The sequence below is a fragment of the Triturus cristatus genome, chromosome 8 (assembly GCF_964204655.1).
Source record: "Triturus cristatus chromosome 8, aTriCri1.1, whole genome shotgun sequence".
Taxonomy (NCBI): domain Eukaryota; kingdom Metazoa; phylum Chordata; class Amphibia; order Caudata; family Salamandridae; genus Triturus; species Triturus cristatus.
In genome coordinates this window covers 1,700,914,383-1,700,926,867 of record NC_140591.1, presented here as the reverse complement: position 1 = coordinate 1,700,926,867, position 12,485 = coordinate 1,700,914,383, and the positions used below count along the sequence as shown (strand labels likewise).

General features: G+C 51.2%; 1 protein-coding gene across 1 annotated transcript in view; it reads right to left on the bottom strand.

Moving 5' to 3' along the window:
- LOC146808646 (NXPE family member 1-like) overlaps nucleotides 1-12,173 on the bottom strand; it is a 225,509-nt gene extending 213,336 nt beyond the window's left edge. The window contains exon 1 of the mRNA XM_085623683.1: nucleotides 12,095-12,173. The gene's annotated coding sequence lies outside the window, so the exon portion shown is untranslated. The remainder of the gene's footprint in view (nucleotides 1-12,094) is intronic.
- Between the last annotated feature and the right edge of the window lie 312 nt (nucleotides 12,174-12,485).

Genomic DNA, 12,485 nt, shown 5'->3' with positions numbered 1-12,485 from the left:
ATGGGCCTCGAACCAGAGCTGGTGGACTTTTTATATACTATTCATAAAAATAATTCTGCAGTTGCCAGGTATAATCGTAATGGGGATTTAACATCGACCTGGGACGTGAAAAGAGGGGTACGCCAAGGTTGTATCCTGGTCCCTCTCTTATTCACACTATATATAAATGAATTGGGAGACTCCCTAATAGCTAACTGTAGAGATATCCCTACATTTGGCAACAAGATGATTCCTGCATTATTATATGCAGACGATACTGTTATTTTAGCAAGAACGGCAATGGGCCTCCAATCTCTTAAATGCTTTTATAGTTTTTATGGATTCTTTAGATTTATCCACAAATTTTAAAAAAATCACACACCATGTCCATTGGCCCTGAAAAGTTCCAAAAAAAGAAAAAATTCTATTGTAATGGGATAGAGCTAACAAAGGTTCCAACACTCCCTTACTTAGGAGTATTCTTTGATGAAAATGTATCATGGTGCCCACAAATTGTGCAAAAAAAGAATATTCTTGCAAGAACGACAGGGGCCACACTAAATTTTGCAAAAAAAGTGGGGGGTAAAACCTATTAAAATATATAAAGAAAAATGCGTCCCAATGGCCACTTATGGCAGCGACATTTGGGGATACATAGAGGGGAGGGGCATTCAACAGGAAGAAAATACATTTTTATGCAAGGTCTTGGCAGTTCCTTTTTCAACCGTCTCCTACATAACACACGAGGAGCTAGGGATGGGATACATTACAGATCTGATTGCAGTGGCCCCTTTGGTGCGATGGATGAGAATCTGGGTTAGTCCTACTATTAATTGAAATCAAATAATAATCAATGATTGTTTGGCACTAGAGAGAGCCAAACATATCCCTTGGTTTCGGTATTCCGTCTGCAGATGGCACATTGGCTCTTATCTGTCCCGCTGGGATTCTCGCAACTCGGCACTTTGGAACCCTGTCACTGTGACGCTTTTTCTGAACAGGACATTATCCATTTTGTCTTTTTCTGTGATTATTATGCCCCCCTACATAAGAAATTTGTCTTACCACTGCTTAGAAACTGCAATTTTTCACAAGTTGGACCAGCCCTGTTGTATCTCCAGATGCTGGCTTCTCCCATGGTCTGTTTTGGAATGGCTAGTGTGAGAAGGTGACCTGATATATGCTGTCCACTAGTTCTAGTGGGCACCTTGTATCAGTCCAAACAACCCCTCATGGTGGTAGGTTAAAGACAACCTTATGTGAAAGCTATCCTAGTGTTAGCTATGGAAAGCAGCCTTCAGGCTAAGTCTTGAAGGAATGTAAAGCCGCTTGTTTTACCAGTCTATAATCTCTTGAATGGCTAAATGAAAGGCAACCACACCAGGTATATATTCAAAATATATGTATTTAGGATAAAACACACCCCTCTAGTCTCTGTATGAGACTGGAGTTTGAAGTTCTTTGTTTACAAGTTAGCAATTATCAGTAATAGCACAAATACACGTTTAGGCCCTAAGGGCGTACCAAACCATATACCAAAAAAGTGGTTTAAGAACCACGACTGAGCTAGACACAAGGCCTAGAGCCTGTAGAATCACTGGGACCCCAAGGAACCACCCAAGGTAGTGACACAGGGGACCCACGGGGACTGTATGCAGTGTGAGAACACAACCGCGCGTTCCCGTTAGCTTCTATGGGCAATGACGCGGTTGGAAATTTAAAGATTAGGGACACTTAGAATCGAGTCAGGACCAAACCCTTTTGGACTGAAGAAGTTCTAGGGCCAGCACCCACGGGAGCATCAGAGTACTCGAGTTATCTCATCCAGGGAAGCCGGATGCATAGGTGTCTTTTGGTGTCGGGTCGCGTCGTCGATTTCAATGGAAGCCTGCAAAGAACTGCTGCTGCCGTGAAGAGGAGAAGTGTCCGAAGAGATCCAAGCCTGGATCTAGGATGGAAGGAACCTGAAAGCAGAGTGGACAGTGTCTGGGTCACTTACCAGTGACCAAGGGCAGGATGGACCAATGCCCACAGATGTCGGGTGCTTCAGGTGAGTTGATGGGTGTCTTGACTCTTCAGCAACGAGGTCCAGGAGGCATCGATGAAGTCCATGAGCTGGATTCGAGCTGGCGCACAAAGTTTGTCGAGTGCTGTGGTGTCAGTGACTAGAATGGACCCAACAAGCCTTGGCAACGGCAAGTTACAGGAATTCAGAGAAAGGACTGCGGTGCAGACCAGCAAGGTCTGAGGGACTCACCCAGCAAGGGTAAGTCAGGGCACATCTGGAGCAACCAGGAAAGCCCAAGTAGAAGAGGAGTTGCCTTCATGAGGACCTGCTAGCCAATGGGCTAGTGATCGTGAAGGAGCCTCAAGCGGTCACACTTGAAGCTGGCCCACGGGTCACTCGTGGAGTGGAGGCCAACATTCTTTGGTGCAGGAGGTGCTCAAGGCTGGCGCTATTCGGAGCCCAAAGCACAACTTCAAGGAGGTCGAGGAAGAAAGTGTTGCTGCAAAAGTTCACGGTGCCCAGGGGTCCTGGTTCCATGTCACCGACGATAGCCACGGGCCTCAGCTTTGCTGTGGACTCAGGGTAGCCTTGGGGAAGTCTGGAAATCCCCCTCTGGTGATGCAAAGACTCGGTGTCCGGCGGGAGCTTCAGCGATGCAGAACGGTCAGTTGCTTCATTGGTGCCTGCCAAGCAGGGGAGTCACCCCTTGGGAGACTTCTTCAGTCTTCTAGTCGAAGTAGAACATCGTTTTTCCCGATTGTGGTGGCTTTCCACTTATGGCCTACAGTACTGGCGGCCAAAAGGGTCTTTTTCTGGTCTGACAATCTGGCGGTAGTGCAGGCCATCAATTCCCAGTCAGCGAGTTGTCCCCTGGTTCTGTGCCTCTTGAGGGAGTTGGTGCGGGCTTGTCTTTACAACAATGTTGAATGCAGGGCGCGGCACAGTCAGGGTGTGCAGAACACAGCGGCTGATGCTCTTTCTCGGTTTCAGTGGCACCGGTTCCGGGAGGCGTGGCCGAGAGTGAGAGAGGAGGGGACCCCTTTCCCAGCGCACCTGTGATTCCTGTTGAAGTGGAAAAATGAATGAGGGGCCTGGGCGTGTTATCCCGAGCGCCTGGAACTAACAAGAGATATTTATTTATTTTATTTATTTATTTGCATGTTTGTACCGCGCTGGAATCGACTCCCTGAGGAGTATCTCCGCGCCCTTTAGCACCATCAATAAACAAAAGAACAGACACTAGCCGTGTAACATTATAACATTGAAGTGGTATCCTAATTCTGAAAAGGGAAGGTTTTTAATTGTTTCCTGAAAGGAAAATGTTCTCTGTACAGTCTGATAGCTATGGGGAGGCTATTCCACAACATAGGACCTGCCACAGATGAAGCTCTGGACCCCTGTCTTGCTTTCCTAGCTCTGGGGACCCATAGCAAGGCCTGTTCACTAGATCTGAGAGAGCGTGTGGGGACATACGGAGTAAATTTGTTGGCCAGGTAGGCCAGGCCTCTCCCAGTCAGGCATTTCTGTATGATACAGCATATTTTAAACTTCACCCTCTGTTTCACTGGTAACCAATGAAGTTTAACCAACAGGGGTTTGGAAGGTGTTCGGGGGGGTGCGTTTAGTACAAGGCGAGCAGCAGTGTTCTGAACCACCTGCAATCTTGAGATGACTCCTTCGTTTGCTGATAGTAACAGACCGTTACAATAGTCTAGTCTGCTCAAAATTAGCGCTTGCACCAAGGTCTTTCTTGTGGCGTCTGGAAGTAAAGGAAACACTTTCCGAAGCAGCCCAATGATGTGAAAGCATGAGCCCACCACTTGATTACCATGTTGTTTTAAGGAAAGCTCCTGGTCCAGCCTGACACCCAAGTCCTTCACTACCAGTTTGGGCTCAGGGACTGGCCCAAGATCTTGAGGCCACCAGTCCGGAGTCCACAGGAGTTTGGCCTCACCGAATAACATCACCTCTGTTTTAGCAACATTACATTGCAAATAGTTGGACGCCATCCAGTGTGCCACTGCTTTCATTCCCTGGGCAAAAGAGTTCCTGATCTCTGTAGTGAGGGTTTTAAATGGAAAGAGGAGTTGGGTATCATCCGCGTATGACACCGGGATGAACCCATGGGATCTCATGATGTTGGCCAAGGGGGCCACATAGATGTTAAAAAGCGTGGGGCTCAAACAAGAGCCCTGTGGCACCCCTTTAGAGATCCCCAGCTCCTCTGACCGATATATACCCAAGGTGACACTTTGGGTACGATCTGTTAGGAAACTCCTCAGCCAAGCCAGCGCCTTATCTTCCAGGCCAATGTCAGCTAGCCTGGAGGTCAGGATGTTGTGCGACACGGTGTCAAACGCTGCAGACAGATCCAACAGCACCAGGATCACGGAATAACCCCTATCCTGGAGCATGTGTAGATCGTCTGCGACAGACAGCAAGGAGGACTCGATGCTGTGTCTAGGCCTAAACCCTGACTAGGAAGAATCCAGCCCCCCTGCTTTTTCGATGTAAGTTGACAGGTGGCGGTTTACAAACTTCTCAATTAGTTTACCCAAAAAGGGAAGAAGAGAGATAGGTCTCAAATTAGACAGTTCTGTCCAGGGAATGGCATTGTTTTTCCACAAAGGTCTTACCTGCGCCCGTTTCCAGTCTAGGGGAACCTCCCCTGTACTCAGGGACAAATTGACTAATCGCTGAATTCCCGGACCTAGATCGTTAGCCAACATAGGCATGATACGTGCAGGGATGGTATCCAAAGGACAACCACTCTTTATTTGCATGATTAATGAAATTACTTCCTCTATAGATATGGGAGGGAAATCAGTGAGGCACAGGGCGGAGTGAGAATGGACTCCTGCAGTCAGTGGAGGGATGTTATCTGCTAAGGCAGTTCTGTTGGAATACATTATTTTGTCATAGATCCCATCTATCTTCCTTGTAAAGAATAGTGAGATCTCGTCGCAAAGTTCTTGGGATGCTATTTCTGCCGTTTCACAGGTTGCTGGCTTGATGAAAGTTTGTAAGATTTGATGTAGCACTTTCGAGTTTTTACCAGCTGCTGATAATTGTGCTGCAATATAGTTTTTCCGTGCGGCACGAATGGCCTTGTGATATGTCTTAAGTGAGATCCTATGGTGTTCCTTGTCTTCAGTCCTCCGCGATGATCTCCATATCTTTTCTAGTTTTCTTGTATTTAGTTTAAGGGATCTTAATTCATCGGAAAACCAGACCTCTTGCTTATGTGCTACACGAGGTTTAAACACTCTCAGGGGAATGGTAGCATTTATAGCCTCGGCAACCGCTTCCTCAAACATATTTAATTCAATTGTGATATCATCTGCAGGGTTATAAACTATGGGTTCCTTATATTTTTCCCTAAAACCCTCCGAAGTGAGTTTGTGCCAGGGTCTCCTTGTGTTGGCTAGCGCAATCTGTCCAGCCCGGGGCTTGTAGTTAGCAAAGGTGTAAAATTTAAGGATGAAGTGGTCTGTCCAGTCCACTTGAGTAGGTGGCATACATTTGAACAAGGGCGAATTGGACATGACTAAGTCCAAAGTATGGCCTGCTTGATGAGTGGGCCCATGATTGATCTTTTTATGTCCCAGTAAGTCTAAGTCCGTAAGTAAGGTTTTTGCCTCTGTACAGTTTCCTAACTCACTGTGGACATTAAAGTCCCCTACAAGAAGAAAATCAGGTTTCTCTTGCACATGAGGAGCTAAAGCCTCAATGAGAAGAACAGAAAAGTTCTCGCATGGACCAGGGGGGCGGTACACCAAAGCCCCCTTCCTGTGTTCCTTAGATGCTGAATTGATTTTAAAAATCAATAATTCTATCTGAGGTGTGCAAAGTTCCTTGATAATAATGACGTTCATTTCTTGTTTGTATACGATAGCTACCCCCCCCCCCCCCTGTTTTATTTGGGCGATCCAGCCTGGTTATTTTGTAGCCTATCGGTATACCCAAGGTAATGGCCGGGATTGAGTGAGGCTTGAGCCATGTTTCTGTTAGGAAACATCAATCTGGTTCCTCAGATGATATAAGGTCCCAAACCTCTGTGGCATGTTTGGCTAATGAACGGATGTTACACAGCAAGTTCTTACTCCCCAATGGTAAATTGCACATAGGATTGTTTGTCGATGTAATATGTTGTACTTGTAGCGCCAAATCCGGGGGGTGCTCCAAGTGTTGCCTAACTTCAGTGGGAATATTAAACTGCACATGACATCCCCGACAGGCAAACGGGCCCTCTAGGTTGGTTCCCACCTCATGTGTGCATACCCTAGGAACATGTGTGCCGATCTCTGTTAGTACCCGAGAGGTGTATGTTATCCTGCTGCTGGGAGGTATCTCTGGGCTGGATGTATACTCCTCCATAGCCCCGACCTGTCGCGGACGGGCGCAGACGGGCTGGTCTTCGGCTCGTCTTAGGCGCAGGAGTAGGCGCCACACTGCGCGCAAACGCTGCGCGCTAGGGGCGACGAGTGGCTAAATAGCCCTCGAATGTAGAAGAGCTAGAGCGCTAACCGCTTGCCTTCCTGTGTGGGGCTGGCTCTGCCCCGCCCTCCGCACCCGGGATTGGCTGCTGGGTCGGAGCGGGCGTGCAGGCACAGTTCAAGCTCTGGAACAATACTAAAGCACCTAGCCCCTCAGTGAGTGCGAGAATGCAGTAATATTACAGCGTGCCAGTAAAATTATAACATCATGTGGTCACTACCATTAAAGTAAGATACAAACAAAGGTGACGAAATTTTTTTTTAAAAAGTTTCAGCTCAAGAGACTTCTAAATTTAAAATAAACACAGCGGTGCAACTTTGATCAGTAATGGCGCCAAGCGGGGTCGGGAGATGCTGCCACCGTCGTCCTGTGTGCAAAAATTCTGTTCACTGACGGGCCCATGGGATGAAGGCGAATTATCTGTAGCAACCAGAGTGCAGTCCTTCATATTGTGGGCTAAAGTCAATGGGAAGAGTCATTCCTGGATATCGGGCTACCTTGCAGCAATCAGCCACCACGCTAGACTCAAGGGGCAGTCAGACCCAACTAGATCTTTTGTGATCAGAGCGGCATTAAAAGGGTGGGCCAGGAGTGAACCTAAGGCACCGGACAACAGGTCCCCTATAGACTTTGAGACACTCCAGGGGATGCTAGGTTGGATGCACAAGGCCACTCACTCGGAGTTTGAGGCGGCATTGTTTGCTGCTGCGTTCAGCCTGGCTTTCTTTGGGGCACTTCGAATTAGTGAGTTGGTGGCCAGAGCGAAGAATGACAAGTCTGGGGTGGCTCTGAAATGGCAGGATGTGGTCCTCTCTGAGGATTCCCTCAAAGTAACACTACGAAGGTCTAAGACTGATCAGAGCGGCACGGGTAGGGTGTTCTGGCTGCACAGTTTGGGGGACGGGAGGTATTGCCAGGTCCGGCCGTTCGCCGCCTATGCGGCCCGGCGTCTGGCAGCAGACGCTTACCTTTTCATACACGCAGACAGAATGCCCCTTACTAAGTACCAGGTGGAACACATCATGCACGCGTGCCTGGCGCTATCTGGTAACAAGGACCCAAGCAAGCGTTTCTGCAGCCACTCCTTCCGCATAGGGGCAGCAACTACAGCGTTTAAGGAAGGCTTGCCAGCAGAGGGCATCAAACAAGGGGGTCGCTGGCAATCCCACTGTTTCAAGAGATACATACGTCCATGAGACCACAAACTTTATGTGCTTTCTCTGCAGCCGGGTCCTGGAGACTGACGGAGGTGTGGTGTGGTGTTTAATTTTCTGTTTACAATTGTGTATGGCCATGAGCCACGTAATTTGATTTGCTCGCAGGAACCGGTTTTCCGGGCACTGGCGGCAGTGTGTGGTTCAGTGTAATTTTAATGTTTCATTATTGCGTGCTGTGTTGGTAATAAACGTTTTGCAACATCACATTTCTTTCTTTGCCAGGAGCAAAGGTCTGGGTGATTGGCCACTCTGGCGTCAGCAGACTGGCACAGTGGGCTGCGAGCAGGAAGTGGAGGCATGGCTGTTCAAACACCGAGATAACTTGGCTGGGGTACCCGGGCATGCAATGGAATGGGTTGTTGGACAAACTTCAGCAGAGACTGGGGGGAGTTACCAGTCCCCCCAACGTGCTAGTTATACACCTGGGGGTAACGACCAGATGGCGCTGGGCAAAAGGACATTGCTTCAAAACATGAAAGCCACAATTTGCAAATTAAGCAATCAGTTAGGAACATGCAAACTGTGGTGGTCGGAGATCACTCCACGGCTCCTGTGACAGGGAGCCCGATCTGGCGAGGCAGTGGAGGCTGCACGCAGGAGAGTCAATTGCACGATGCGTAAATTCACCGAACAAATGGGGTTTGGATTCATAAGACATGGTTTGCTTCATTCTAAATCCACAGGGTGTTTCGAGGACGACGGGATACATCTCTCCAGAATAGGCATGGACTTGCTCCTCCTGGACCTCGGGGAGGCCCTGGATATAGCAGGATGTAAGTAGGAGCGCCGGCCTTGGTGGGGGGCCCTGACTGCGACGGTTACCACACCCAGGGCTGTGGCGGAGTTACATGGCGATCCAGAGGCGGAAAGGTACTCAGGGATACCCTCTTCAGGAGCACAAAGGGTGCTGAGGCCGAATATCCCCAGGAAGTCTGTGCGGTGGACCCTGGGGTGCGACGGCGCCCCATCTGTCCTACGGGCGGTTGGAAACCTGTACAACCGGGGGTCGCTTGAACGCTCCGCCCCTCGTGGGGGGGGGGGCGTGAGTTTTATGGTATCCCCTCACCACAACCGCTAAGCACCGATTGGCTAAGACCACGATGCTAGTTGGTCCATCAGTTGGTAGGCCGCGAGGGGCGGCTTGCCTTTGGATCGCCTGTAAGATAACCCACCATGTTGGCATATTTGGTATGCTAATAAACCTGCAGCAATTTTCTCCACCAAAAAGTTGTCTTGTCTGCTTATTTATGCTACCTGTATGTTGCTGCGGGAGGGCTGGTGAGTGTGGCCGATATTAGCACTATGCAGTGCAGGCAGGACCTGTCCCTATCTTTATTCTGCAGTGCAGGCAGGGCCTGTCCCTATCTTTATTCGTGCAGTGCAGGCAGGGCCTGTCCCAATCTTTATTCGGGCAGTGCAGTGCAGGCAGGGCCTGTCCCTATCTGTATTCAGGCAGGCAGGGCCTGTCCCTATCTTTATTCGTGCAGTGCAGGCAGGGCCTGTCCCTATCTTTATTCTGCAGTGCAGGCAGGGCCTGTCCCTATCTTTATTCTGCAGTGCAGGCAGGGCCTGTCCCTATCTTTATTCGTGCAGTGCAGGCAGGGCCTGTCCCTATCTGTATTCGGGCAGGCAGGGCCTGTCCCTATCTTTATTCTGAAGTGCAGGCAGGGCCTGTCCCTATCTTTATTCGTGCAGTGCAGGCAGGGCCTGTCCCAATCTTTATTCGGGCAGTGCAGTGCAGGCAGGGCCTGTCCCTATCTGTATTCGGGCAGGCAGGGCCTGTCCCTATCTTTATTCTGAAGTGCAGGCAGGGCCTGTCCCTATCTTTATTCGTGCAGTGCAGGCAGGGCCTGTCCCAATCTTTATTCGGGCAGTGCAGTGCAGGCAGGGCCTGTCCCTATCTGTATTCGGGCAGGCAGGGCCTGTCCCTATCTTTATTCGTGCAGTGCAGGCAGGGCCTGTCCCTATCTTTATTCTGCAGTGCAGGCAGGGCCTGTCCCTATCTTTATTCTGCAGTGCAGGCAGGGCCTGTCCCTATCTTTATTCGTGCAGTGCAGGCAGGGCCTGTCCCTATCTGTATTCGGGCAGGCAGGGCCTGTCCCTATCTTTATTCTGAAGTGCAGGCAGGGCCTGTCCCTATCTTTATTCGTGCAGTGCAGGCAGGGCCTGTCCCAATCTTTATTCGGGCAGTGCAGTGCAGGCAGGGCCTGTCCCTATCTGTATTCGGGCAGGCAGGGCCTGTCCCTATCTTTATTCTGAAGTGCAGGCAGGGCCTGTCCCTATCTGTATTCGTGCAGTGCAGGCAGGGCCTGTCCCAATCTTTATTCGGGCAGGCATGCTCATTCCACAATCGAACACACACTTTTTGAAGGCCCCACTTGTTTATAAATGAATTTAAAGTTTATCAATAATTTAATGAATTACTATTCAAACCGCTCCTAAGAGCTCAAATACACGTTCACGGCCAAATCTACTGCTGGACTTGTAATTACTGCCAGAGTCCATTGTAGTACTGTTCCATAATGTGCAATAATGTGCTGCATGGTAAACATTTATAAGGTCCCAAAGGCGAGACCGATTGCATTGCAAACGTTTGTTTCATCCCACTTGAAGCCCAAGCGGACAGGACAGCGCAGGGAGACACGTGCCTTGTACTAGGGGAGGAGGGGGGGGTCTACTTAGACCATATCCAATAAAGCGCCGCTCCCTCCCTTCTGGGCGCTACAGTCTCATATCCCGAGCACACGAGACGGGACTCGAACAAGGACTGTGAATCTCAACTGGAAGGGGCCCCTCGGGGCCCGTAACCCCCCTCCCAGGCTCGGGGGCCCTTGCTGTGGTGGTCCCCATGGGGCCCGTCACTCACCGCTCGGGCCCTTGCTGTCTGGCCCCACGGGGCTCCGTCACTCACCTCCCAGACTCGGGCCCTTGCTGTCTGGCCCCACGGGGCTCCGTAACTCACCTCCCAGGCTCGGGGGCCCTAGCTGTGGGGGTCCCCACGGGGCCCGTCACTCTGTAGTGTCCTGCGGGACACGTTCTAGTCTTCCGCAGGAAGCTGTAATCCCAGCCACACCCTCGAGGGCTGGACACACTGCGCCCCGGCACCCATCCATCACGGGTGTCACAAGTGACGTGGCCCCGCCAATGAAAGGGCCTGGGTGCACGTGCTCGTGGCCAGTTATCACGCTAACCCTCCTGAAGTCAGTGTCCTTTATTTACATGATGTGGGCCTGAGGCCCAACTTCACACTGGCGACGAGGCGGGTAGTTACCCCGCGTGCCCGTAGCCCAGCACCCCATCATCCCTCGTGGGGGAAGAAAAGTAAACGTGCCTGAAAGACGGCACCCCCACGGCGATATCCACGGCCACCGACAACAAAAGAGGGGAGCTGGCACGACCCTTCCCGGCAGCCCATGGAGCGACACCCGGAGTCCGGCCGCGCTTCAATCCCCCGGAGGCCAGAAGGGGAAGGGAGCGAACGGGCGGTCCGAGGGTAAGCGTGGACCCCGCAACGGCGCCCCGTTCCCTCGCCCGCACAGCCAGAGGCTACCCGGCAGTGACAAACTGTCCCAGCAGGTCGACGAGCCGGCGGCCGCGTGGCTACAGCGCGCCCGAGGAAACCCCTGCAGATGCCGCAGCCCCGTCAGGGACTGGAGCAGCAAGAGGGCAGATGAGGACTAGAGACGCACCCAAGAGCGGCAGATGAGGACTAGAGACGCACCCAAGAGCGGCAGATGAGGACTAGAGACGCACTCAAGAGCGGCAGATGAGGACTAGAGACGCACCCAAGAGCGGCAGATGAGGACTAGAGACGCACCCAAGAGCGGCAGATGAGGACTAGAGACGCACCCAAGAGCGGCAGATGAGGACTAGAGACGCACTCAAGAGCGGCAGATGAGGACTAGAGACGCACCCAAGAGCGGCAGATGAGGACTAGAGACGCACCCAAGAGCGGCAGATGAGGACTAGAGACGCACTCAAGAGCGGCAGATGAGGACTAGAGACGCACCCAAGAGCGGCAGATGAGGACTAGAGACGCACCCAAGAGCGGCAGATGAGGACTAGAGACGCACTCAAGAGCGGCAGATGAGGACTAGAGACGCACTCAAGAGGGCAGATGAGGACTAGAGACGCACTCAAGAGCGGCAGATGAGGACTAGAGACGCACCCAAGAGCGGCAGATGAGGACTAGAGACGCACCCAAGAGCGGCAGATGAGGACTAGAGACGCACTCAAGAGGACAGATGAGGACTAGAGACGCACCCAAGAGCGGCAGATGAGGACTAGAGACGCACCCAATGACCCCGCGTGGACGGAACGCAGACTGCCCTTCAAAAGCCAGCCACGACAAGAAGAGTGCACAGCATTCACTTTAAATCAGGAGGGCCCATACCTGTTTTGTAAGACTTGTGGCTCCATGGTCCGAAGTCGCCCGATCCCCTTCTGCAAGGCGCCGCCCAGGGATGACTCTCAGTGAAGCACCAAAGTCCTCGATGAGGAAAGCTGCCCGGGCCATGAATAGTGCGGTACTGCCACCTAGTGGCCATTGTGCATTACTGCACCAAAAAATAAAATAAAAGGGAAAGAAAAACGGGACCAACAAGTAAGAAAACGCCAGCAACACTGAAGGCTGTCAGGGTCAAAGGTGAAACTGAAGAGAGCACTGCCAGGCCACCAAAACTCTGCCTCACAAATATGTTAGCTGAATGAGCCCAGCAGCCACACTAAGCAGAAGAAAGACAGGCTGTCAAGGACTCAATCCAGCAGTGCCCCGGCGTTGAACT